The following is a 27310-nucleotide window of genomic DNA, read 5'->3' on the forward strand; positions in this document are numbered from 1 at the left end:
CCATACTGTTCTCCATAGTGGCTGTACCAATTCACATTCCCACCAGCAGTGCGAGAGTGTTCCCTTTCCTCCACACCCTCTCCAGCATTTATTGTTTCTAGATTTTTTTGATGATGGCCATTCTGACCGGTGTGAGATGACATCTCATTGTAGTTTTGATTTGCATTTCTCTAATGATTAATGACGTTGAGCATTCATTCATGTGTTTGTTGGCAATCTGTATATCTTCTTTGGAGAAATGTCGATTTAGGTCTTCGGCCCATTTTTGGATTGGGCTGTTTGTTTTTGTGTTATTGAGCTGCATGAGCAGCTTGTAAATTTTGGAGATTAATCCTTTGTCAGTTGCTTCATTTGCAAATATTTTCTCCCATTCTGAGGGTTGTCTTTTGGTCTTGTTTATGGTTTCCTTTGCTGCGCAAAAGCTTTGAAGTTTCATTAGGTCCCATTTGCTTATTTTTGTTTTTATTTCCATTTCTCTAGGAGGTGGGTCAAAAAGGATCTTGCTGTGATTGATGTCATAGAATGTTCTGCCTATGTTTTCCTCTAAGAGTTTGATAGTTTCTGGCCTTACATTTAGGTCTTTAATCCATTTTGAGCTTATTTTTGTGTATGGTGTTAGAGAGTGTTCTAATGTCATACTTTCACATGTACCTGTCCAGTTTTCCCAGCACCACTTATTGAAGAGGTTGTCCTTTCTCCACTGTACATTCCTGCCTCCTTTATCAAAGATAAGGTGACCATATGTGCCTGGATTTATCTTTCTATCCTGTTCCATTGATCTATATTTCTGTTTTTGTGCAGTACCATATTGTCTTGATTACTGTAGCTTTGTAGCATAGTCTGAAGTCAGGGAGCCTGATTCCTACAGCTCCGTTTTTCGTTCTCAAGATTACTTTAGCTATTTGGGGTCTTTAGTGTTTCCATAAAAATTGTGAAATTTTTTGTTCTAGTTCTGTGAAAAATGCCAGTGGTAGTTTGATAGGGATTGCATTGAATCTGTAGATTGCTTTGGGTAGTAGAGTCATTTTCACAATGTCGATTCTTCCAATCCAAGAACATGGTATATCTCTCCATCTATTTGTATCGTCTTTAATTTCTTTCATCAGTGTCTTATAATTTTCTGCATACAGGTCTTTTGTCTCCTTAGGTAGGTTTATTCCTAGTTATTTTATTCTTTTTGTTGCAATGGTAAATGGGAGTGTTTTCTTGATTTCACTTTCAGATTTTTCATCCTTAGTGTATAGGAATGCCAGAGATTTCTGTGCATTAATTTTGTATCCTGCTACTTTACCAAATTCATTGATTAGCTCTAGTAGTTTTCTGGTAGCATCTTTAGGATTCTCTATGTATAGTATCATGTCATCTGCAAACAGTGACAGCTTTACTTCTTCTTTTCCGATTTGGATTCCTTTTATTTCCTTTTCTTCTGTGATTGCTGTGGCTAAACTTCCAAAACTATGTTGAATAAGAGTGGTGAGAGTGGGCTACCTTGTCTTGTTCCTGATGTTAGTGGAAATGCTTTCAGTTTTTCACCATTGAGGACGATGTTGGCTGTGGGTTTGTCATATATGGCCTTTATTATGTTGAGGAAAGTTCCCTCTATGCCTACTTTCTGCAGGGTTTTTATCATAAATGGGTGTTGAATTTTGTCAAAAGCTTTCTCTGCATCTATTGAGATGATCATATGGTTTTTCTCCTTCAATTTGTTAATATGGTATATCACGTTGATTGATTTGCGTATATTGAAGAATCCTTGCATTCCTGGAATAAACCCCACTTGATCATGGTGTATGATCCGTTTAATGTGCTGTTGGATTCTGTTTGCTAGTATTTTGTTGAGGATCTTTGCATCTATGTTCATCAGTGATATTGGCCTGTAGTTTTCTTTCTTTGTGACATCCTTGTCTGGTTTTGGTATCAGGGTGATGGTGGCCTCATAGAATGAGTTTGGGAGTGTTCCTCCCTCTGCTATATTTTGGAAGAGTCTGAGAAGGATAGGTGTTAGCTCTTCTCTAAATGTTTGATAGAATTCACCTGTGAAGTCATCTGGACCTGGGCTTTTGATTGTTGAAGATTTTTAATCAGAGTTTCAATTTCAGTGCTTGTGATTGGTCTGTTCATATTTTCTATTTCTTCCTGATTCAGTCTTGGCAGGTTGTGCGTTTCTAAGAATTTGTCCATTTCTTCCAGGTTGTCCATTTTATTAGCATAGAGTTGCTTGTAGTAATCTCTCATGATCTTTTGTATTTCTGCAGTGTCAGTTGTTACTTATCCTGTTTCATTTCTAATTCTATTGATTAGAGTCTTCTCCCTTTTTTTTCCTGATGAGTCTGGCTGATGGTTTATCAATTTTGTTTATCTTCTCAAAGAACCAGCTTTTAATTTTATTGATCTTTGCTATTGTTTCCTTCATTTCTTTTTCATTTATTTCTGAACTGATCTTTATGATTTCTTTCCTTCTGCTAACTTTGGGTTTTTTTTTTTTGTTCTTCTTTCTCTATTTGCTTTAAGTGCAAGGTTAGGTTGTTTATTCGAGATGTTTCCTGTTTCTTTAGGTAGGATTGTATTGCTATAAACTTCCCTCTTAGAACTGCTTTTGCTGCATCCCATAGGTTTTGGGTCATCATGTCTCCATTGTCATTTGTTTCTAGGTACTTTTTGAATACCTTTTTGATCACTTCATTATGAAGTAGTGTATTGTTTAGCCTCCATGTGTTTGTATTATTTAGAAATCTTTTCCTGTAATTGATGTCTAGTCTCATAGAGTTGTGGTCGGATAAGATACTTGATACAATTTCAGTTTTCTTAAATTTACCAAGGCTTGATTTGTGACCGAAGATACGATCTATCCTGGAGAATGTTCCATGAGCACTTGAGAAAAATGTGTATTCTGTTGTTTTTGGATGGAATGTTCTATAAATATTAATTATATCCATCTTGTTTAATGTATCATTTAAAGCTTGTGTTTCCTTATTTATTTTCACTTTGTATGATCTGTCCATTGGTGAAAGTGGGGTGTTAAAGTCCCCTACTATGAATGTGTTACTGTCGATTTCCCCTTTTATGGCTGTTAGTTTTTGCCTTATGTTTTGAGGTGCTCCTATATTGGGTGCATAAATATTTACAATTGTTCTATCTTCTTCTTGGATTGATCCCTTGATCATTACGTAGTGTCCTTTGTCTCTTGTAATAGTCTTTATTTTAAAGTCTATTTTGTCTGATATGAGAATTGCTACTGCAGCTTTCTTTTGGTTTCCGTTTGCATGGAATATCTTTTTCCATTCCCTCACTTTCAGTCTGTATGTGTCTGTAGGTCTGAAGTGGGTCTCTTGTAGACAGCATGTACATGGGTCTTGTTTTTGTATCCATTTAGCCAGTCTGTGTCTTTTGGTGGGAGCATTTAATCCATTTACATTTAAGGTAATTATCGATATGTATGTTCCTATTCCCATTTTCCTAATTGTTTTGGTTTTGTTAGTGTAGGTCTTTTCCTTCTCTCGTGTTTCTTGCCTAGAGAAGTTCCTTTAGCATTTGTTGTAAAGCTGGTTTGGTGGTGCTGAACTCTTTCAGATTTTGCTTGTCTGTAAAGGTTTAATTTCTCCATCAAATCTGAATGAGATCCTTGCTGGGTTGAGTAATCTTGGTTGTAGGTTTTTCTCCTTCATCACTTTAAATATGTCCTGCCAGTCTCTTCTGGCTTGCAGAGTTTCTTCTGAAAGATCAGCTGTTAACCTTATGGGGATTCCCTTGTGTGTTATTTGTTGTTTTTCCCTTGCTGCTTTTAATATGTTTTCTCTGTGTTTAATTTTTGATAGTTTGATTAATATGTGTCTTGGCATGTTTCTCCTTGGATTTACCCTGTGTGGGACTCTCTGTGCTTCCTGGACTTGATTAACTATTTCCTTTCCTGTATTAGGGAAGTTTTCAACTATAATCTCTTCAAATATTTTCTCAGTCCCTTTCTTTTTCTCTTCTTCTTCTGGAACCCCTATGATTCGAATGTTGGTGCATGTAATGTTGTCCCAGAGGTCTTTGTGACTGTCCTTAATTCTTTTCATTCTTTTTTGTTTATTCTGCTCTGCAGTAGTTATTTCCACTCTTTTATCTTCCAGGTCACTTTTCCGTTCTTCTGCCTCAGTTATTTTGCTATTGATCCCTTCTAGAGTATTTTTAATTTCATTTATTGTGTTGTTCATCGTTGTTTGTTTCATCTTTAGTTCTTCTAGGTCCTTGTTAAATATTTCTTGCATTTTCTCTATTCTATTTCCAAGATTGTGGATCATCTTTACTATCATTATTCTGAATTCTTTTTCAGGTAGACTGCCTATTTCCTCTTCATTTGTTAGGTCTGGTGAGTTTTTACTTTGCTCCTTCATCTGCTGTGTGTTTTTCTGTCTTCTCATTTTGCTTATCTGTGTTTGGGGTCTCCTTTTTGCAGGCTGCAGGTTCATAGTTTCCGTTGTTTTTGGTGTCTGTCCCCAGTGGCTAAATTTGGTTCAGTGGGTTGTGTAGGCTTCCTGGTGGAGGGGACTAGTGCCTGTGTTCTGGTGGATGAGGCTGGATCTTTTCTTTCTGGTGGGCAGGTCCACGTCTGGTGGTGTGTTTTGGGGTGTCTGTGGACTTATTATGATTTTAGGCAGCCTCTCTGCTAATGGGTGGGGTTGAGTTCCTGTGTTGCTAGTTGTTTGGTATAGGTTGTCCAGCACTGCAGTTTGCTGGTAGTTGAATGAAGCTGGGTGTTGGTGTTGAGATGGAGATCCCTGGGAGATTTTCGCTGTTTGATACTACGTGGATCTGGGACGTCTCTTGTGGACCAGTGTCCTGAAGTTAGCCCTCCCACCTGAGAGGCACAGGACTGACTCCTGGCTGCAGCACCAAGAGCCTTTCATCCACATGGCTGCCCCCAAGAGCTCCATTCGGATTACGCTAGACTAAAATAGCAGAGGAAGCTGCATTGGCCATTAAGTCATGTCTCATCAGAGCAGATCCTTGTTGGCCATGTGCTTGGGCAAGTCTTTCAGAGGCAGGGTGTGGTTGTGGCTCCGCAGGGGGACAAAGACAGTGGCAGCAGACGTTCTGGGAAGTCCATGGACTTTTTTTTTCCTTTTATATTTCAGAATAAATTGTAGACAGCCATACATGTCTTCTGAAGTACTTGAGCATGCATATCAATAAGAGTACAACTTTTGTCCATGATTTTTTTTTTAATCTTTTAGGTAAATTTTACATGTTAGGAATAAACAAATCTTAAGCATGCATTCAATGAGTTAGACATGCATACTCCTGTATAACCCAATCCTCAATCAAGAAACAGAACATCACTTTAAAGATTCTCCTTATTCCTCTTCCCAAAAGTCCACCCCCCCACCTCCCCCCCACCCCCCTTCAAACTGACATAACTATGGGTCTGATTTTCCTTCTCATTTGTTTTTTCTCTTTTTGTTTGTTTGTTTTGTTTTGTTTTTGCCTGTTCTAGCACATCAGAGTAACATATATTCTTTTGTGTAAGGCATTTTTTTTAGCATAATGTTTTTAAGAATCATTCATATTGCTGTTTCCTTTACAGAGTTGAATAAAATTCAAATGCTTTACCAGTACTTTCTCATGTAGAATATATTCTGGCCCTGCCTAGTATGATTAAACACTTCAGGAATTTTGTACTGTAGGAGAAATCTTAAAATTCAAATGGGCTAATTCTGCCTCAAATATAAATAATCATAAAGGAATGAGGTCTATTATGGAAAATAATTTGTTAGAGTGGACAAGCTGTAAACTGAGAGTAGAGATTTGGGTTCTAGTTCTAAATCTGGGAGACTTTACATATAATTTTTTCCCCTCTGAAAAAGATTGTCCTCATCTGTAAACAAGGAAATTAGATTAATCCTTCAAGGATGGACTTCCAGACCTAAGAGTCTGTCATGTGCTCTCTCATGTCAATTTCTATTTCCTTTAGTCATTCTTCATCATGTATCAACTTGAAAAAATAATCTATCTTCCTACCCCTCAGAGATAGCATCTATTAATATTTAGCTGTATACCATTCTATATTTTCCTATGTACAAATACTCATATTCATATAGAGATATTTATATAAACTATTTTGAAACCTAAATAAGTTTTATGATAAGTAGTCCTTGTCATAAATATTATTTACTAGGCAATTTGTGTCTGTATGTTATGTTTGAGCAGCTATATCATAAATTGTTTTACTAGAATTTTATTATTAGACAATTACATGGCTTCTAATTTTTCAATTTGATTAATAATGCTGTAACAAACATCCTTTTGTGTCTATATGCGTCTGTGTCTGTGTTTGTGTGTACATATACCTCTATCTCTCTATATATATGTGTGTATGTATATATAGTGATTTCTTACAGGCAAAAACTTAGGAACAGAATTACGAAGTCAAAGGGAAGGCTTCCTAGTGAATGAAATCTTTCTGTAATGAAATAATTTGAATGCTCACTCATTACATCTAAAATGGCAGAATTTTCTCCCTAAGTCATCATCAGTTTTTCTTCCCAACTTATGTGTGAGAAAATAGGTGTATACATCTCAGTTCTAATGCAATTTGTATACCAAAGAATGATCAGATATTTGAGGGATATGCAGAACAGCATACAGGTTAAATGAGCAGTTATAGAAGAAAGGTTCTTGAAGTTAGGCGCGTAAAGCCCTGATACATAACGATAGAATAAATTTAGAGTAAGCCTAAATTTAAGTAAAAAAGAAAACCAATTAAACTCAGCAATTAAGGTACTATCCATTAGCCTTAGAGAATATTTACTAGGTCTGTACAAAGAAAGAAAATAACCAAAGAAACATTCATTTTGTATAACACTTGGAATTAGATATAATTCTCAATTATCTTGTCTTATGAACTGAATTGTGAACCCCACAAATCATATGTTGAAGCCCTAACCCCCCAATCTGACTATATTTGGAGATATTTGGAGATAATTAATGTTAAATGATGTCATAAGGATGGGCCCTATCCTGATAAGGCGGTAGTCTTATAAGAGGAGGAAGAGATACCAGAGATGTCTTTATCTCTCCATGCATGCACAGAGGAAAGGCTATGTGAGAACACAGAAAGAAGGTAACCATCTGAAAGCTAGGAAGAGAGGCTTCATCAGAAATCAAATCTTGATCTAGGACTTCTAGCCCCCAAAACTATGAGAAAATACATTTGTTGTTTAAGCCACCCAGTCTGTTTTATGTTATTATGGTAGCCTGAGCTGACTAATATACCATGTAAAGTCTGTCTGTAAGCTCATCTAAAATAAAACCTAAAGCTCACAAAAAATCCCTCTTTGTTCTACCTAAATTAAAACTGTAAACGGGATATAAGGTTCATAAATAAATGCAAGCAAACTCGAAATACTGTGTAGCCACTGTTCTTGTTCACAGGAAGAGATGGCTTCCTGTGGTTGGATATCGCTACATTGGTAAAGAAAGACATCTTGGTAGGGGATTTTATCATTTAGACTCTGTGGTGGACACTGTATCTTCCAGTACCACTCAGATTCCTCTTCCATGAGGAACATGTTTCCCCAGCTGCTGATGTCGGGCAAAGTTATTAGAGCCTTCAGCTATCAGCTCCTTCAGAGACTGCCTTGGCTGCAGAGAGCTGCCCCGCCCAAGGTCAAACCCTTTCCTGGCATGGCCCACACTGAGTGAATAATCAGTTGAGGAGTATAAAGACCTGTACATTACCCACCTTGGGACAATTCAGAGGGGATAGTCTAGCTCCAGAACTCTCTGTGTAGGTGCAGAGGCTGTAGTTGGCCATATGGCTGCTTGCCTTCTCCCTGTGCCAAATAACACTTCCTACCCATCCCTTCCACAGGTGTTGCTCCCAAGGGCATATCTAAATAAACACCCTGCGTGCTAAATTCCATTTCAGACTTTGCTTCCTTGGGAACCCAAACTGAGGTAGAGAGTGGGTAGAAAAGGTTACAATAATATTTGCAGGTGCTATAATTGCATCACTGCCTGATTGATTTTCCTCAAAACAGCCCCAAGAGGGAACCCAGGTCCTCTATGCCAAGCTATTTGGCTCACAAAATCACAGACCTAGCAATTGTAGCATAGGACCATATGAGGCTAATTTTTCCCACTCTAATTGTGTAAGGTATATAAGAATTTAATAATAAACACCTCTTAAAACAACTGTTTTATCATTAGCCTCATTATAGATCATTCTATTGAAAATGTAGACTAGGATCAAGACTAGATATACAGATAATCGAAGTATACTTAGAGATCCAATAATTTAAAATTCAAATTGCTGAGACTTTTTTCAAGAAGCTGTACTATTCAAAAAGTACATCATCCCATTCACTTATACCTTCTGTTAGAATTCTTTTTTTTTTTAAAACATCTTTATTGGAGTATAATTGCTTTACAATGGTGTGTTAGTTTCTGCTTTATAACGAAGTGAATCAGCTATACATATATCCCTATATCCCCTCCCTCTTGGGTCTCCCTCGCACCCTCCCTATCCCACCCCTCTAGGTGGTCACAAAGCACCCAGCTGATCTCCCTGTGCTGTGCGGCTGCTTCCCACTAGCTACCTATTTTATATTTGGTAGTATATATTAGTCCATGCCACTCCCTCACTTCGTCTCAGCTTACCCTTCCCCTTCCCCGTGTCCTCAAGTCCGTTCTCTACATCTGCATCTTTATTCCTGTCCTGCCCCTAGGTTCTTCATAACCATTTTCTGTTAGAATTCTTGAAACCACTTTTCTTTATTTCTCATTGTTCTCTTTTCTTTTCCCCTCCCAGTATCAGCCCCTCCACCCACCCCTTAAGGCAAAATACAGGTTCTTCCCATCTTAGCCATGTCTTCAAATTCATGTTCTGACACTTTCTTGCTATGTGGCCTTGATAAGGTCTCTTAATTTCTCTGAGCCTTAGTTTTCTTTTCTGTAAGGCGAGGCAGGTGGAAAATACTTAACTACCATAGTTGTGGTGTACATTGAGTTAATGTATGAAAATGCAGACCATGGTACCTAGCACATACCAAGTACTAAGCAATTCTTTTTCCTGTGTTTCTTCCTGTGAGAAATACTGTGAAAGGCTGTATGAATTAAAAGACCCTAAGACCCACTGCAAGTAAATGGTGGATGCATTGAAGTAGGGAGCAATCTTTTCCTATTTTGTAATTAAACTCCTATTTATTGGACACTTAAGTGCTAGGTATACAGTTGTAGACAAGATAAAGTCTCTTGATTCAAGGAGCTTACCAAATAGTGAGGGAGTTATAGATAAGAAAATAAAACTGTGGGAGAAAGTGGAGTGTTGACTGCATATATAGAAAGAATGAGATGGGACCGTCTTTCTTTTTTCATAGCTGTGTTTCTTAAAAACAACATACAGAGGAAGAGCTAGGTTGCTGCCTTTGGATTAACATGAAGGCAGTGTTGACTGTAGACATGAGGGACTTGCTTCCAGAACAGGGATGCTATTTCCAGCACAAATACAAAGGCTCAGCAAAGAATTGCCAAGTATCTCTAACTAACCACCAAGCACATTCCCTAAGACATCTGGCCTTCCCAAGCCTGACACCTGTCTTTGTAGTGCTGCTAATAATGATAAACAATTAAAAGAAAACATGGATCTAAGTGGTGACTTTGATGAAATAGAGATTATTGTAAATTGAGGGGGAAAATACATATCTTTATGAACTATTACCCCAAACATAAGCAAAACTGTGTGTGACAAATGCAAATGTAGCCCATTCCTTTTACTCACCCCATCCCCATACAAAGGACTTCACATTCTCAAGTGAGTATCACTGATTCAACACAGTTTTCTGGAAACCTTTTGTCTTTGAAATGGACAAAAACGTCATTTTCTTTCATGATTCTCTTTTGGTGCTATGGAAAACAGTGTAATTATACAGCATGTTATACAGTATCATTTCAATAAGGAAGAGATTAGTCCTGGTTTATGATAGAATAACATTCTCTGGGATTCAATATAGCATGAAGGTAATAAAAACAAGGTCTTTTTAAATTCATCACCAGGAATGAAAGAGAAAAGATACTAAACCAAAAAGATGAAGGGAAGGTGGGTAGACGGCATTTTGTCAGAAGACTGAAAGCAGTACACATAGTCTAAGAAGATGAAATGGAATTGAATAAAGGAAGGAAAAGGGGAAGAAAGGGTGAAGTATTGAATATGTGCTTAGACCTTTAGGTTTCTTCTCCTATTTACTCATTACAATATTTTACAGACAAAGAACTTGAAGCTCAGATCAATTGTTGACTGCCCAAGCTGACCTAACTGGTAAAGTTATAGGTTTGAGCCCAAATCAGGCACAATCCAGACTCAGCTTATTCTTGTTATATGTCCCAGATTTCTGAACAATCTCTACTTGTCTATTAAGGAAATTGATAACAATCCTTCTAGTGATTATCCTGAAACAAATCCATCCTATGCTGCAGCTTGGGCATTTGTGGCTTAAGTGTTTAAAATCTCTACCATGGAGTGAGAAGCATGACGGTTAAAGAAGGAAAGACATTTGATAAGCCCGGGTTGAGGCTTTATTTCAAGTCAGAGGTGATCTTTCGTAGACACAAAATCTTCCTATTTTCCCAGATTTTAATGTAAGAAGACTTCTATATAATGTTCTCTTAGGTCAAAAAGTAGAGTACAATATTCTTCCCTCAGTTTCCTAAACATAAGACCATCCTTCCCATTCCCAGGCTTTTGTTTGTGCTATTTCCTATGCCTGAAATATTTCTTCCTTCTGAGTACTCTCTTCTGCCAACACACACATTCCTGTGGATCCCAGCTTTTCTTTTAGATCACCATTCTTTCAACACATCAGAAGGAAAGACAAGATAAGATCTGTTCTCTCCGTTCTAGGAAATTCAAAGTACTATACAGCTCTTTTATTTTTTTAATCACATTGAACACAGTTGTAATTTTGCATTTATTTATGTAGAGTTTTATTTATGCCTGCTTCTCACAAACTCCACAAGAACAGAGGCTATATATTTGTGTTATTTTGATCCTTACCATTGCATCCCCAAGATGTAGCTTTACTAAAAGCTTAAGTGAATGAATAGTAGTTTCAATCAGTTTTTCTTCCTTTCCTAGAAAACACACTACCATGGGAAAACTATGTTCCTTCTCTTTCTCTTAGTAACTGAATAGCATTGTTATATATTGAAAAGACCATGAGCTTCTGCATACTCTTGGGTCTGAATCCTAGCTTTGACACTCAAAGTATGGCATTGTATAATTTATTTACTTCTTGAAGACTCTGATTACTCCTCTATTAAAGTGTATATAAGTTCATATCTTATAGGATTGTTCCAAATCTTAATGACATATTGATACATCATATGCAATTAGCAATTGTGAGTTTCCTAATTCTATACCTGTGTTTTTCTTCTTACAAATAAGGTTGATGGTTATGCAAGCTTTTGAGTTGTTGGTGCAGGTACTGCCACCAGAGCATGAACTGGCTTCTGGATGTGCAATTTGACATAGGTTCATTAAGATAAAACATTTTACCTCCTCCTGGAGGTCATCCTTAGCTAAAATGTATTGCTAGTTTAATCACGGTCCATAGTCTCTTTTCTTCCTACCACATGGTATTTTTTAAATTCTATTTTTCATTTTATCCTAATTGTTTTGAATATGTGTATTTTCCTTCTTTTGCTCAATTAACCAGGAACCCCACTAGATTTTACGGGGTGATACAAAAGTGAGGTTGGAAACAACTCTACCATTTATCTTGCAGTCTGTTGGCATAGGCAAAGGTTAAAATAACACAGTAACAGGGCAATATTAATAAGCAATTCTAGAAATCTTTTGTATGGTATGGTTACTATGTATCATACACTGTGTAAACATCAATGATGATAGCTTCTAGGAAAGAAAAATGTAAGTGCAAAGCCATGTTAATATGAAAGGAGATGGTGGGTGTTGGAATGACTGCCAAGTCTAAGGGGTGGTAGATATATGGAAGAGATGAGAAAGTTGAAACTGATTAGATGGAAAATAGAGCTAGATCATAGAGGCTTTGCCAGTCATTCCATAAAGTTTGTTTATTTGTTTCCTAAAAGCAATATGGTGTTAAAAGGCTTTTAGCAGGAAAACAACATGATGTCATGACTCTTTAACAAAGGCAAATCTTGTCTCACTTAAAAATATTGTCTTTCTCTCAAAATCATGTCTTCCAGTAAGGCAGGGGCCACATTTTCTCCTTTTGTGCATTTCCCTAAGCATTTAAAAATTAATAGGTGCAGAATAATCCTCAACGCATCATACATTAAGTTGTATAGTATGCAAACTAACATTTGAATTCTCAAGAAGACTTACAAGCTGTTACAAATAAAGGAACAAGGTATTAATTGATTTAAGTGTATATAAGTAGGGCTCTACAGGCTTGGAGAGCTTTTATATAGACTGTGTGATGTGTTCTCATGATCTTCCTCTTGATGGGATGGGAAAGGAGAGAGCCAAATATTAAATACGTGCTTTGAAATCGATAGGGCTCACAGACATGGCTGATCTTGTAAGTACATTTAAAATTTGGGCTATATGGAAACCAGAGGCCTCCAGGGAATCCTTGAGTCTTGTTCTGTCCAGTCATATTTTTATACTTTCATATCCACAAGATCTTGTCAATAAGATGAATGCTGATGTACCAGCATCCTGAGCTAAAGGCAGAGCTCAAACATCCAAATAATTGATGCATTTTTTATCAGGCTAGACAATAGCCATAAAATAAAATCAAACAAGAGTCTGATAACAGTTTTTTGGTTTCTTTTTTACTATTTCTGTTACACAATCATTCAATGATTTTACCATTCTATTTTAAAGAAACTGAAGAAATGAAAGGGGGTTTGGAGACAAGATGCTCCTGTCATGAAATGCACATCTTAAAATTAGAAAAGGACAATGTGAAAACTTGTCGTAGTGTGAAGAAAAAGGTTTTAGAGCAAGGAGAGTAAAATTCTCCTCCCACACTTTCCTTCCTATCTCTCTCTCCCTCCTTCTCTCTCCCTTTCCTCTCCTTTCTCTGTATCTTACTCTTTCTTATGCTGTCTCACTTCATTACATCATATACCCATAAGTTGATGTGGGGACCCTTCATATTCCTATTACAAGCAATTCTTAAGCACTTATTATGTGATAGTCATTGTGATCAAAACTAGGGATAAAAATGATAAATAAGACTGTGAGTTATGGAGAGAAACTGGGTGTAACTCTCCTTTGTACCCCAAAAAACTGGCAATGCTTAATTAAGTTTCATAAAATAAAAACAGTGAGTACTAAAAACAGTAGTAAGAATAAAATTAATAATTGAGTGTTTGCTGTATGACATGGTTTTAAAATGTGGTCCCTAAACCAACAGCATCAGCATCAGCATCAGCTAAGCTACAATGAGGTTATCACCTCACACTGGTCAGAATGCCCATCATCAAAAAGTCTACAAATAATAAATGCTGGAGAAGATATGGAGAAAAAAGAACTCTCTTACACTTTTAGTGAGAATGTAAATTGGTACAGCCATTATGGAGAACAGTATGGAGGTTCCTTAGAAAAATAAAAAAAGAGTTACCATATGATCCTGTTATCCCACTCCACTGCATATATCTGGAGAAAACTCTAATTCGAAAAGATACATGCACTCCAGTGTTCATTGCAGCACTATTTACAATAGCCAAGACATGGAAGCAACCTAAATGTCCATCGAGAGATGAATGAATAAAGAAGATGTCATATATATATATCACATTATATATATATATATATATATATATATATATATATATATATATATATAAAATGGAATGTTACTCAACCATAAAAAAGAATGAAATAACACCATTTGCAGCAACATGGATGGACCCAGAGATTATCATACTAAGTGAAGTAAACCAGACAGAGAAAGATAAATATCGTATGATATTGTTTATATATGAAATCTAAAAAAAAAAAAGATACAAATGAACTAATGTACAAAACAGAAACAGACTCGCATACTTAGAGAACGAATTTGTGGTTACCAGGGGGTAAGGGGGTGGGGAGGAATAGATAAGGGCTTTGGGAATGACATGTACACACTGCTATATTTAAAATAGATAACCAACAAGGACCTACTGTATAGCACAGGTAACGCTGCTCAATATTCTGTAACAACCTAAATGGGAAAGAATTTGAAAAAGAATAGATACATGTATATGTATAACTGAATCACTTTGCTGTACACCTGAAAGTAACATGACATTGTGAATCAACTATGCTCCAATACAAAATAAAAAATTAAAAACAAACAAACAAAAAAGAAATTAAGCACTCAGGTTTCCCTCTAGGCTGAGTAAATCAGAAATTCTGGGGTGGGCCCTGGAATCTGTTTTGTAATAAGCCCCCAGGTGATAGAATTGGACACTAAAGTTTGAGAACCACTTCTCTATGTTCAGTAGTTTACATGAGTCATCTCATATAATCCTCATTAGCCTTATGAGTCAGATACTATTCTAGCTTTGCATTATATATTATATATTGCTGCCTAACCAGTCATCCCAAAATGTGGTGACTTAAAACGAAAGCAATCGGGGACTTCCCTGGTGGTGCAGTGGTTAAGAATCCACCTGCCAATGCAGGGGACATGGGTTCGATCGCTGTTCTGGGAAGATCCCACATGTCATGGAGCAGCTAAGCTCGTGCGCCACAACTACTGAGCCTGCGCTAAAGAGCCCATGAGCCACAACTACTGAGCCCATGTGCCACAACTACTGAAACCCATTAGCCTAGAGCCTGTGCTCCACAAGAGAAGCCAAAGCAATGAGAAGTCCACACACTGCAATGAAGAGTAGGCCCTGCTCACCACAACTAGAGAAAGCCCACTCAGCAACAAAGACCCAACACAGCCAAAAATAAATAAATAAAATAATAAAGTTCCCTTTAAAAAAAAAAAAAAGCACATGTATTAAAAAAAAAAAAATCCACCTGCTAATGCAGGGGACATGGGTTTGATCCCTGGTACAGGAAAATCCCACATGCTGTGGAGCATCTAAGCCCATGTGCCACAATTACTGAGCCTGTGCTATAGACCCCGTGAGCCACAACTACTGAGCCTGCGTGCCACAACTATTGAAGCCCGTGTGCCTAGAGCCTGTGCTCCTCAACAAGAAGGCACTGCAATGAGAAGCCTGTGCACCACAATGAAGAGTAGCCCCTGCTCGCCGCAACTAGAGGAAGCCCGCACACAGCAACAAAGACCCAACACAGCCAAAAAATAAATAAATAAATGTTCCTTTAAATAAATAAATAAAAAATTTAAACAACAGCAATCATTGTGTCATTGTCTCATGATTCTGAGGTTAAGTAACCTCACAGTATGCTTTCACTCATTCAGGGTCTCTCATATGATTGTAGTCAGATGATGGGGCTAGAATGATCTGAGGGCTCATTTGCACATATGTCTGTGGCCTGTTCCATGGAGACTTAGTGGCTGGGGGGCAGGAATAGCTGCAACTCTTGAGATATCTCTTTCTAATTCTCTCTAACCTCTTCATCCTGGTAGCTTCTGGGTAGCCAGACTTCTTAGAGGACAGCTTCAAAAGCAAAAATCCAAGGGGAAAGAGTGAGAGAGAGAAAGGGAAGCAGGAGTTGTATCACCTTTTATGACCGAGCCTGGCAAGTCACGTGACATCATTTCTCCATGCCTACTTGCCAGGCGGTCACAAAAGCCTACCCAGGTTGAAAGCGAGAAGCAGAGACTCCACTTCTTGATAAGGGAATTGACACGTTTTGAGACGAGGTGTCAGACTGGAAATATTTTTCCACTGATCTTTATAGAATATAATCTGCTACAATCTCCATTTTTCATCTAAGAAAATAGAGATGGAGGAAGGATTAATAACTTGCCTAAGATTTCTTAGTAAATGATAGAACAGAGATTTAAGCTGAGAGGTAGCAGTATTTATCAGAATGCAATACTGGTTTCCATACAGTTTACTCTCAACCAAGTATATATGGAATATTTTACATTGATTATTTATTTCTGTCATCAAGAACCCAGTGCAATCTATACCATTACTTTTGCTGTTTTGCAGATGGGACAACTAGGGGTTAGAGACATTAAATAGCTTTTCCAAATGTGCATGCCAGAATTTGAATACAGGTGGTATTTCTCCAAAACATAAAATCAAGCATAGCACTGTGTTGCTGTTTTCTTTTATCAATTATGATCATTCATATCATGAATACATATGTATTTTTGTCATGTGTTTTAGTGGTTTTGTTTTCTTCTCTGCAATTTCTGCCTTAATTTATAAAATCATAATTATTTCTTATTCCCATAATTTAAAATAAATTGCCCTACTTCCAGAAGTATACCTTTACCCTGAGTTAGGGATAGTGCCACTTTCTCTAGAAACTACACTGAAAGATTAATGTGATGGCTCAGTCTAGGAAGAAGGGCAGAAAGATGTCAAAGACAATAGGGAAAAGTTGAGGAAACTTGGCATATTTTTGCTGAAAATAAGAGATTAATGGAGGATAAAATTGATGCCTGAAAATAGGTAAATATTAGTCCTGGGGAAGAATCTAAACTTATGTGTAGCTCTCATGACAGGAAAGATATAAAACTAATGGTTAGATATTTCAGGTAGGCAGATTTCGATATAGAACAAAGCCCTGTATAATGAGGACTGCGTGGCAATGAAATGGATTCCTAAGAGGTATATCTGTACTTGTGGTTGAAAAAATGTCAAAGAGATCAGCTGCCCAGTTATTGAAAATATTGCAGAAGAGCTTCCAACACTGGATAAATTGTCAAAGGGGATGGCATGTGAGACTGCTTCTAGTCCTAAGATTCTAAGATCACTGAGCAATTTATTGAGGATGTCCCTTCCACTGAACAGCGCTAGAACACCCAGGCATTTTCTCAGGCTTAAGTGAGCATTAGAATCTTGAGACTACAAGGGGCCCCACTGGGAATCTACCAGGATGACAAGAGGAGAGGAGATGCAGCTTGCCCACAGGACATGTCAACTCTTCCTTTTGTGGCAGTCCAGGTAGCAGGTCACACAGCCATCTGAAAACTGTCTTCTTTCCAGATGACAACTTCAGGTCCAAGGAGACAAGGTTGGTGGGTATAGGGCTGCTCTGGCTTAGAAGCTTCATATTCCGGAAGAGTCGATATCTGTCTTAACACCCCACATGAATAGCTTCCAGGGTGACCACCACATATTCATACAATATACATGTTACACAGCACTCAGAGAATCCCAAAGCATGGTGTATTTATGTATTTATAGTTTGTTTATAGTTTTTCCCAATCCAGATGTACTTTAATACTCAGGGTTATTTTATTTATTTATTTTTTGTGGTATGCGGGGCTCTCACTGTTGTGGCCTCTCCCATTGTGGAGCACAGGCTCCGGACGCGCAGGCTCAGAGGCCATGGCTCATGGGCCCAGCCGCTCCGCGGCATGTGGGATCTTCCCTGACTGGGGCACGAACCCGTGTCCCCTGCATTGGCAGGTGGACTCTCAACCACTGCGCCACCAGGGAAGCCCCCAGGGTTATTTTTTAACATTAGCGATGTTGCCTAGAAACATGTTGACTTTCTTACTCTTATCAGTTTTTTCAGGGTAGCTGAGCTAGAGAATTAACTCAAGGTGGTTCTCATGCAGCAGGGGTGGTATTTCGTTGTCCCTGTGCCTACAGTAGCATCAGAAATGTAATGTGGTATCAACTCCATTCTGAAGCACTTGCCACAGTGTCAGGCCCTTTGCTAAATAGCTTAAATGCAAGATTTCATTTCATCTTCAAAGCATCCCTATGTCCTAGCTACTATTTGTAGCCCCATTTTATAGACAACAAATTAAGTCTTGAGAGAATAAGGAATTTTTCAAGGTCATCCAGCTAGTGACAGGGTCTAAATCTGGATCTGGTTTTGTCTGTCTCCACAGTCTGAGCTTTTAACCACTTGTTTACTCACCAACTGTGTACTGACCTTCAACTCTGTGTCAAGAACTTTGCTAGGAGCTAGGGATAAAGAATTGAACAAGACACATATGGAACCTATATACTGCATGTAGCAACAACCTGTGCTAAATAATAACCATTACAGATTGAAAATGTCTAAGTACTAAATTATATTAAAGAAAAGTATCACTGATGCCAGGGATGTGAGCAGTGAACTATTAAGTTAACTAAGTAGTTTCCCAAATAAGATAACTTGGGGTGACCAAGACCACCCAACAAACTCTTCTTCTTCCCTAGATTTGATCAAATAAAAGAGGCAAATAAAGACCTGAGATTCCTGTAATTTTGGAAGATTTTATGAAAGTCTTTATTGCTACCTCAATAGAAAAAAACAAAGATACCATTGTCTATTATATTCTTTTGAGGAATGAAAGTTAATTTAATAGTAGTGGCTACTTCAAGATAAATGAGTTTTACCTATACTTAGATTGAATAGAAGAATAATACAGGATTAAATTCCATTTACCTTTATCATGACTTTGACTGGGTGTCCCATGGATGGACTTGAGTCCCCATTCTCAATCTTGGCACGGGAAGAGAAAGATTTATGGATTTGAAAGTGGCTTCAGGGCAGGGTTTCCAGATAAAATGCAGAGCACTCAGTTACATTTGAATTTCTGATAAACAAATTTCTACTCTAAGTATATCTCAAATATTGCACAGAACATACTTTTACTAAAAATGATTTGTTTTTTGACTAAAGTTCAAATTTAGCTGGATGCCCTGTAGTTTCATTTGCTAAATCTGGCAACTCTACTTCAGGGGTCCATATGCTTAGCATTGCCAACCTGATTTTGCAGAGCTGGGACATACTCCGCCCTCTGGTAACGCATTTATTTTTTCTTTAGCCAGTAAATGTTTACAGAGGGCCTACTGTCTGAGATGCATGTGCATATTGATATAGATGATTATAGTGCAAGGTGAAAAATATTGTGAAAGTCAAGAAATTTAAAATGACCACAAAATGGCCAGTATTTATAAAGGTGTATTCTCAGTGTCTGCAAACACTGTGTTGAGCCCATAGCTGTATTCTTTCACTAGATCTTTATATCAACCCCAAGAAGTAGGTGTATTTAATATAAGAAGGAACTGAGATGTGAGACTTGGAGATGGTAAGTCACTTACACTACTGCACATGGATGATACGTGGCAGAGCCAGGATGGAGGCCTTGGGCTGCTTAATGCCAGAGCCTGGGCTTGGACCCATATACTACACTAAGATGGCATTGGATAAATACAGTTGGCTGAGAAAGGCTCACTACGAAAGTGCTTTGACTTAGATTTTGTAGTGGAATTAGGAATGGACCAAGTCAAAAAAATGGATGATGGAAGTGAGGACAGTCTTCTTGAGAAAATACCATGCCTGAAGAGTAGGGCACATAAGGAGAAAGGCAGGAAATGGGTAGGACACCAGACAATGTTAGGTTTGGCATTCACCTCTTCAAGAAATATTTCCTGATTACTCCATCTTGGTCAAGTACTGGTAATTTCTATTTATGGAGAACCACAAGTTAGGATCACTTTATTTTAATGATAAGGATATGGTGCAATCAAATACTTAAAATTAATGTTGTCCCCAATGTGAATATAATAGCAAATAAATATAATAACACAACGATAATACACAAGTATTCACTATGGGCCAGAAATAGTTCAATGTACTTTACATGTATTAACACATACAGTCCCACAGCAACTCTATGAATTAGGTATAATTTTTGTCTCATTTTAAAGGAGAAGAAATTGAGGAATAGCAAGTTAAAATACCTTGCCCAGGAGTGACACTTCCAAAAGTAAAGGTTCAAGTTGCACTCTCCCAAGTTCTAGCTATCCTTGTTTGTCAGCTGATTCATGGAAGTCTGATTCTGGACTAGGAAGGCTGGGCTATCAACGTGCAGTGTACAGTAATCCTAGCAGTCTGAAAGCTGAACGCACACAAGTAGTTTTACATAATTAATTTAATTCAACATTTTTATTTAAAATTCAGTGCTGACTTCCCCATGGGAAGCCTTCTGGAATGCTTGCCTATGCAGATTTTCATAATCAGAAGGCAACAGGAGACAAGCAATAGCACAGGCTGCTGAAAATGAAGTTCTAGACATATTCAGATGATGGGGTAACTGGGGAGGCTGCTCAAGCAGGCAGGTCGTGAACAATAAATGAGATGTCAACAGGCAAATCCGAGGAGCTTAGTAAAATATTTCAGACACAGAATTGTGCTGACAGTCATATATGGGTGTGTGTTCAAGGAAACAATGGTGGAGTATGAGAAGTGATACAAGTAAAATGTAAGGGTCGAATGTGTGCTAGGTGGCTTCTACTTGCACTAAATTATTTGTTTTGCTATCAGAATACACGAATGGCCATTATTATACCCATTTTACAGCTAGAGACTGAGGCATAGAAAAGTTATATGTAGTGGCCAAGGACACATAATTAGTAAGTAGGAAACAGTATTTCTTACTAATGGTCACTTCTCTTATTGCGAAAACATATCTACTTTCCATCTATTCATTTATTTCCCCAAATATTTAATCAGTTTCTGTGGAAGCACTTTTATTTTGTAGTAAACAAAACAGTCACAGTTCCTGAAAACATGGGGCTGTCAGTCTCTCATTTATACTGTCCCTGTCATCTGATATTAATTGGTTGTTTCATTTTTTATTTTTGTAATTGTGAATACCTTGTTTCATTTAGCATAGATCACATCTGTTCTGGATTGAGGAAAGATGAAAGTATTGGCTGAGGTTTGAGCTAGGTAGGATCCAGGACAGAAAGTTTAAAAAAAAAAAGAAAAACTCAAGTTGGTGTGGCTGTCAATCTGGTACGTTGTCCAAATGCTAAACTGAAAAGCAAATCAATAGTTGTCTACCGTGGGACTTCCGGAAACAAGTCATTGTCTGTGCTTAATTAAAATGCCAGACTGACATCTGACACCACATCAGAAGTCTATGACAGCTTCAGATGGTTACATTATAGGAGAAGTTGCAGTGATGGGGAAACAGAGAAGGTGAAATGGTACCCAGAGCCCTGGCCTACATTTAGGGTCAAAATCAGCCCATTCTCTAATCACCTGGGCATTGTTGGTACAACAGTATACTTATATTTGTGAACATGCAGAAGTTCGTATTTTTCTCCTTCCAAAGTGCTGAAGGGAAGGGAGTACAAGGCAGACTGCAAGGGTGGATCGTGACAGGTCCTGGACTTTCTTCATCTATTAATTAAAGATGAAGACATTTTTACAATTTAAATCCAAGGAAGGGAGGCCTGGGCCAAAATACCTTCAGGGAAAATTTTAATTTTTAAACTTCAGTGGATCACAAGTTTTCATGACCTACAAAGGCTTTCCATGATTTCATCACCTCCCCTTAAGCCCTGATCTCACCTTCCACAGCTGCCTGCCTGCCTGCCTTGCTCAGTTCTCCCATCCCTCTGGTTTGCTACTCAGGCCTTCAAAACGCTCTCTACCACAGGGCCTTTGAATCTTTTTTCCTTTCTGTCTCAAATTCCTTTCGCCAGATATCTGCCTCCTCAATGCTCAATGCCACTCTGACTGACACTCTTATTTCTAAATCACAGTTAAGAAACCCAGCCCTTTTATTTACTCTATTTATTTTATCCATAGCAATTATGGCTTTCAAAAATATTTTATAATTTATGTATTCTATTATTTATTGTCTGGATTTCCTAATAATACACAATCTCTACATGGGCAGGGATTACTTTTCTATTTTCACTAATGAGTCTCAAGTGTTTAGGAACACACCCTGCATGTCGTAGCCTCTCAATAAGTGTTTGTTGAAAGAGTGACAACATTTTCTCATATGTAATATTCCACAAGTGCACACCTACATTCACATCATCCTGCCCAGATTTTAGGTTAATTCTAATTCATAGGTTAGCTCAAAATGAAATATAAAGTGCTTATAATCTAGCATAAAAAACTGATCTCAAGGTGGAGGTCTGGTTTATCAGTGCCCTACAGGGTGAGTTAGGTCTTAGTAAAGTACACATTCTTTAGTAGAGCTGTTTGTTTGTTTTTCTGGAAGGGAAGCCACAAATTGGAACTCTCTACCATGTTATCTAGTGTAAGAATTGTTTTTTGCTTGTAAAATTAGAAATCAACAAGAAAATGCCCAGAAAAAACAAAAGTCAATCAAATTTTACTTTTTCTTTCAAAACCCTTCACAATAATTGGGGACAAAACAAACTTTAAAAGAAAACCACAACTGAAATTACCAACTATTTAGAAATGAAAACCAATCAGTTCACTACACATGCTTTTGGTAACAGTCAAATATAAACATATAGACTTAAATGAAATTATTAGAAAGCAAAATGAGTAAGTTTTACCTAAGTTCCAAACTCAGAAGTATTAGAGAAAGAAAATAGAAGTGGATTTGATTTATAAAATAATTTTTTGAATGAGTGTTTCGAAATAAATGATGAAATAGAGAATCTTTGTTAAGTTAAATTATCAAAAGAAAACGAGCAAAGAAGAGAAGGAGAGAGAAAGTGTATAAGAGAGAATTCAAATAAATAAAATTGGGAATAAGAAAGGGGGCATAACTACAGATATAGAAAACATTTAAATATTTTTGAAAGTTTAATGTATATAAAAATAGGTGTAAAAGGATTTTTATTGCATTATCCTGTGTAATACTGAGTGACTAGAGACAATCTTACTATCCAGCTAGGAAGAGAGTAGTTAAATAGCTTTTGGTATTTCACACTGTGAAATATTATACAAGAGTTAAAAAGGTTGAGATAGATATAAATATATACATTTACATACATATATACATTTATATTACCTTCCAGAATACATAACACACAGAGACACACACACACACAAACACACACACATTATTAGATTAACTGAAAAAAGAAAATAGCAAAATAACATGATCTCCCATATTTGAAAACATTTAAAAAGAAAAATAAATCCCTAGTAAGCCAAATATATTTTTATTATATATATTTACTCACATAAATTTTTAAAAATCTGGAAATATGTAAGGAAAACTCTTAATTCTTATTTCTTCTAAGAGTGGAATGATTGGCAAGGCTACAAGTAGCCTTTCACTCTTGGCTCTATGCACTTTCTTGTTGTTTGCATTTTTAATAATGAAAATATACTCAAATATTACTTGTATAATAAAAATATGTAAAGTACTCTTATCTATATAAGTAATGTGTAATTATTATACTTGGAACTCTGGTGCCAGTATATTTTTCAGGTAAACAAGTATAGATTCAGGTAAACATATATTACATCAAGATAATTCCTTTCTTTGTGAATTTCAGGTTACCTAATCACTGCTAAATCTACTGTCATTAGCTACTTCACTTTGCTGTTTAAACAAACATGCAACCATTTTTTTTTAATAGACATACCTGTGTATTAGGCTTCCTCCTAGACCTTAACATTACAGTAATTAACTATGATGATGATGACAATGTGATCATCATCATAAACCCATAGAGCTTTGCAGATAGCCATCACAAGTGGTTTTGCATTCATTCTGTGTGGAATAAAATATTTTTTTGGAATGGAGAAGTAATATGATTAGATTTAGACATGAGCTGATCTGTTGTCAGATTGGAGGGAGGACTATGATAGAACAGTTTGGAGGCAGAAAGACCAGTTAGGACAGTGAATCTTCCTTGAGAACACCTCAGAAAAAGTGAGATAGGGGTAAAAGGTTGATTACTAAGCCTCACCCCAGTAGTTCGATTTTCCAAGAGAGACCAGGAATGATTTCTTTCTCTGTGTGTGTTTTGTGTATACACATGCACATGTAATAAATATTTTTAAAATACCCACAAGACTCTGGTGATCAGCTAAGTGTGAGGATCTCTGAGCAAGGAAAATATGTACAACGATCCAAATAATCTTTGGAGAGCTCAAGAATAAAAAGAATAAAAAGAGTGAGAAATGTATAGTGGAGAGAAATTACATTAGGAGAGTCTTTTTAGAAAGAGAACCTTTTTTTTTTTTTTTTTTTTTTTGTGGTACGCAGGCCCCTCACTGTTGTGGCCTCTCCCGTTGCGGAGCACAGGCTCCGGACGCGCAGGCTCAGCGGCCATGGCTTACGGGCCCAGCCGCTCCGTGGCATGTGGGATCTTCCCGGACCGGGGCACAAACCCGTGTCCCCTGCATCAGCAGGTGGACTCTCAACCACTGCGCCACCAGGGAAGCCCTAGAGAACCTATTTTTAACTTTCTGAAAATCATACAGGTTTGGATGATACCTTTACCAATTCTTATTTCCTTGTTCACTTTTCTAGTCATCATTTCTGGAATGAGTATTTTCATTTTAGTTCAGATTTATTTAGAATGTATCTCTCTCTCTCTGAAGAGGTACAATTCTTTTTTTTTGTTTGTTTTACTTTATTTTATTGAAGTATAGTTGATTTACAATGTTGTGTTAATTTCTGCTATACAGCAAAGTGATTTTGTTATACATATGTATACATTCTTTTTTATATTCTTATCCATTATGGTTTATCACAGGATTATGGATATAATTCCCTGGTATACAGTAGGACCTTGTTGTTTATCCATTCTATATATAATTGTTTGCCTTTGCTAACCCTAAACTCCCAATCCATCCCTCCCCCTCCCCTCTGCCCCTTGGCAATCACAAGTCTGTTCTCTATGTCTGTGAGTCTGTTTCTGTTTCATAGATAAGTTCATTTGTGTCATATTTTAGATCCACATATAAGTGATATCATATGGTATTTGTCTTTCTCTTTCTGACTTACTTCACTTAGTATGATAATCTCTAGGTCTATCCACGTTGCTGCAAAAGGCATCATTTCATTCTTTTTTCATGGCCGAGTAGTATTCCTCTGTGTACATGTACCACACTGAAGAGGTACAATTCTAATGAGAGGATGGAGAGACTGGTTGGGCTAAAGAAGAAAGTGGAATAATAGAGAAAGGATCTTTGGCAAAACAGAGCATCATATAAATGAACAAAATGTCCTGCTTGACTACTACTCCTAGTTGTTTGTTTATTGTCCTCTGTATATAATACCCTAATGACATATCACTGTCTAAAAGGTCTAATGGGATCTGGACCTGAAATTTGTCCAGCCTTCTCTTAATCTAGGCTTCCCCTTCCTTGCTCTGATACTGCCATGCAGACGTTCTGGCCTGAGAGTCTTTGGTCTTGTTCCCTTGTCTGAAACCATCTCCCTGCTTCCATTCAAAGTTGCCACCTTCTCAGCCTCTAGATTTCAGTTTAGGTGTCACACCCTCAGAAATACTGTTCTTGACCTTTCTACGTAAAAGATGCTTCCCTAGTTTTATTTCATCTCTGCTCATTTCCTTCCTAGCTCTTATCACAGTGTGTGATGCATTTGTTGACTGATATATTTTCAGTCTTCAGCAGTAGGTTATGAGGCCATCGTGGCAGGGACTGTGCCTCCTTGTCCATTGGGTGTAGCCAGCCCCCATCAAAATGCCTGGCAGACACTTAGTATTCAAATAATACTGTTAGAGAAGTGAAATTTGAAGAAAAGCAGAAACAGTAATCATAAGTTACACGCAGCTAATTTTAAGAACCCAGAATTCAAAGACTATGTTCTCGTATATGTTAGTATCAGAAGGCAAAATATACATATTCATGTATATGCTAGTCATGAAATTAAGCTGCTCAGGGATCCAATCTCTATCATTTGAGGTTATTCATTTCTATTTTGGCTGTACCTGAGTTTGCTGCAAGATAGTTTGTCAAGATTTTTCCTTTTTTTAAAAGCTAATGGCCTTGTCATCCCCAGGAGGGGCCTGAGGCTGCGTGTGGAGATGTACAGAGGTTTCCACTGGCCGCTACCTGCTAAACTGAATATACTTAGCTACCTTGTCAAGTCCTAGAATTGTTTGATTTTCTGCAGGTAATGTTTGCCTTTGAAAACTCCAGTGGGGAAATAGCTTTTTCACCTCTGCTCAAGAGAATTAGTTTAACATTGTCTGAAGATGAGATTCATCCCCTGGAGGAGGTACTGAGCATCTAATGAGCTTAGGAACAAATCAGAAAAACAGCAGGGAGTGGATTCCAACCCCCACTCTCACCTTGGTTCCATAAAAAAGTCTGTTTTAGTTGTTTGCATGAGTGAACTACCCATTTAAACTGAGTTTTGTCTGTGTGTTGTATTGGATATGTATAACTCTGATATGGAAACACGTCTAGCTACATTATGCATTCTGAAAGGTGTATGATTTTGCTCCTTGGAGTGCATTCTATTTAAATATTCATAAATACATTATCCACCAGGCATGTAGTTTTATCTCTTTTATGTCTACTATGAGTCCTGCTTCTGGCAGTTTCAGCCAGAGCAACTTATACCCTCATAGTCATACACACGTGCACACACACACACACACACACACACACACACACACAAGCATACATATAGTCACTGAAACAGTGACTGCCCAACAGTTATTCTCAACAACTGCTTCCATTACCTCAGATTGAACTTGATTATTAGCTAGCACCTCCTCTTTCTTTCACTAGGATTTCCTCCCAACTCAATCTCTTCTCTGAAATTAAGCATCTGACATTGGCTCCTTGGACATTGTTTTTGTATTTGTTCATGCCGGCATTTGATCCTCAATTCTCCTTAATAGATTGCCACTTGTCTCACTCTTCTGTTTTACTACAGTCCTTGCTACCTATGGAAGAAGTCCCTTTTCTAGTTCCGCCCTCTTAGAACCCAGGTTACAATAGTGGCTCTTTGACTGGTGGTTTAACTCTACAAGATCAAAGGAATAGGCAAGTTTGAAAACAAATTGTTTTAATCTTTAATCATGTAGATTTAGAAAGAATATGTATACTCCAAATGGAAATTGGGTAGGAAAACTTTTAACAGAAAAACTTTACCCCCAGAGCAACACTGGTTTGATAGTGCAAGAGAGTACAAATGAGCCAATGAGAGAAGATGCTATATGTAGTACCCTCTAGATGAGCTTGTTTTTTTGTTGTTGTTGTTTTGTTTTTAATTTTATAGTTAAGTAGAGAATTAAGGCCTTCCAATTATAGAGGAACAAAAACATTTTTTTCTTTGCCTTGTTTTGTTTGGAAGGGCAGACAATACATACATGTTACACATGTATGTGTACATGTGTAACACATACATCTCAAAAATTTTCTAAATCTCTTAAAGCATGCCAATTCTCATAACTAGTAAGTGACAGTTAAGTACCCCGGCCCTCACCATCATTATGCATTTCCTGGGTAATTGCAGTGACCTCCTGACTTAGGTCCCTGCTTTTG

Source organism: Grampus griseus (genome assembly GCF_964374135.1).
Source record: "Grampus griseus genome assembly, chromosome: 8".
Classification (NCBI taxonomy): Eukaryota; Metazoa; Chordata; class Mammalia; order Artiodactyla; family Delphinidae; genus Grampus; species Grampus griseus.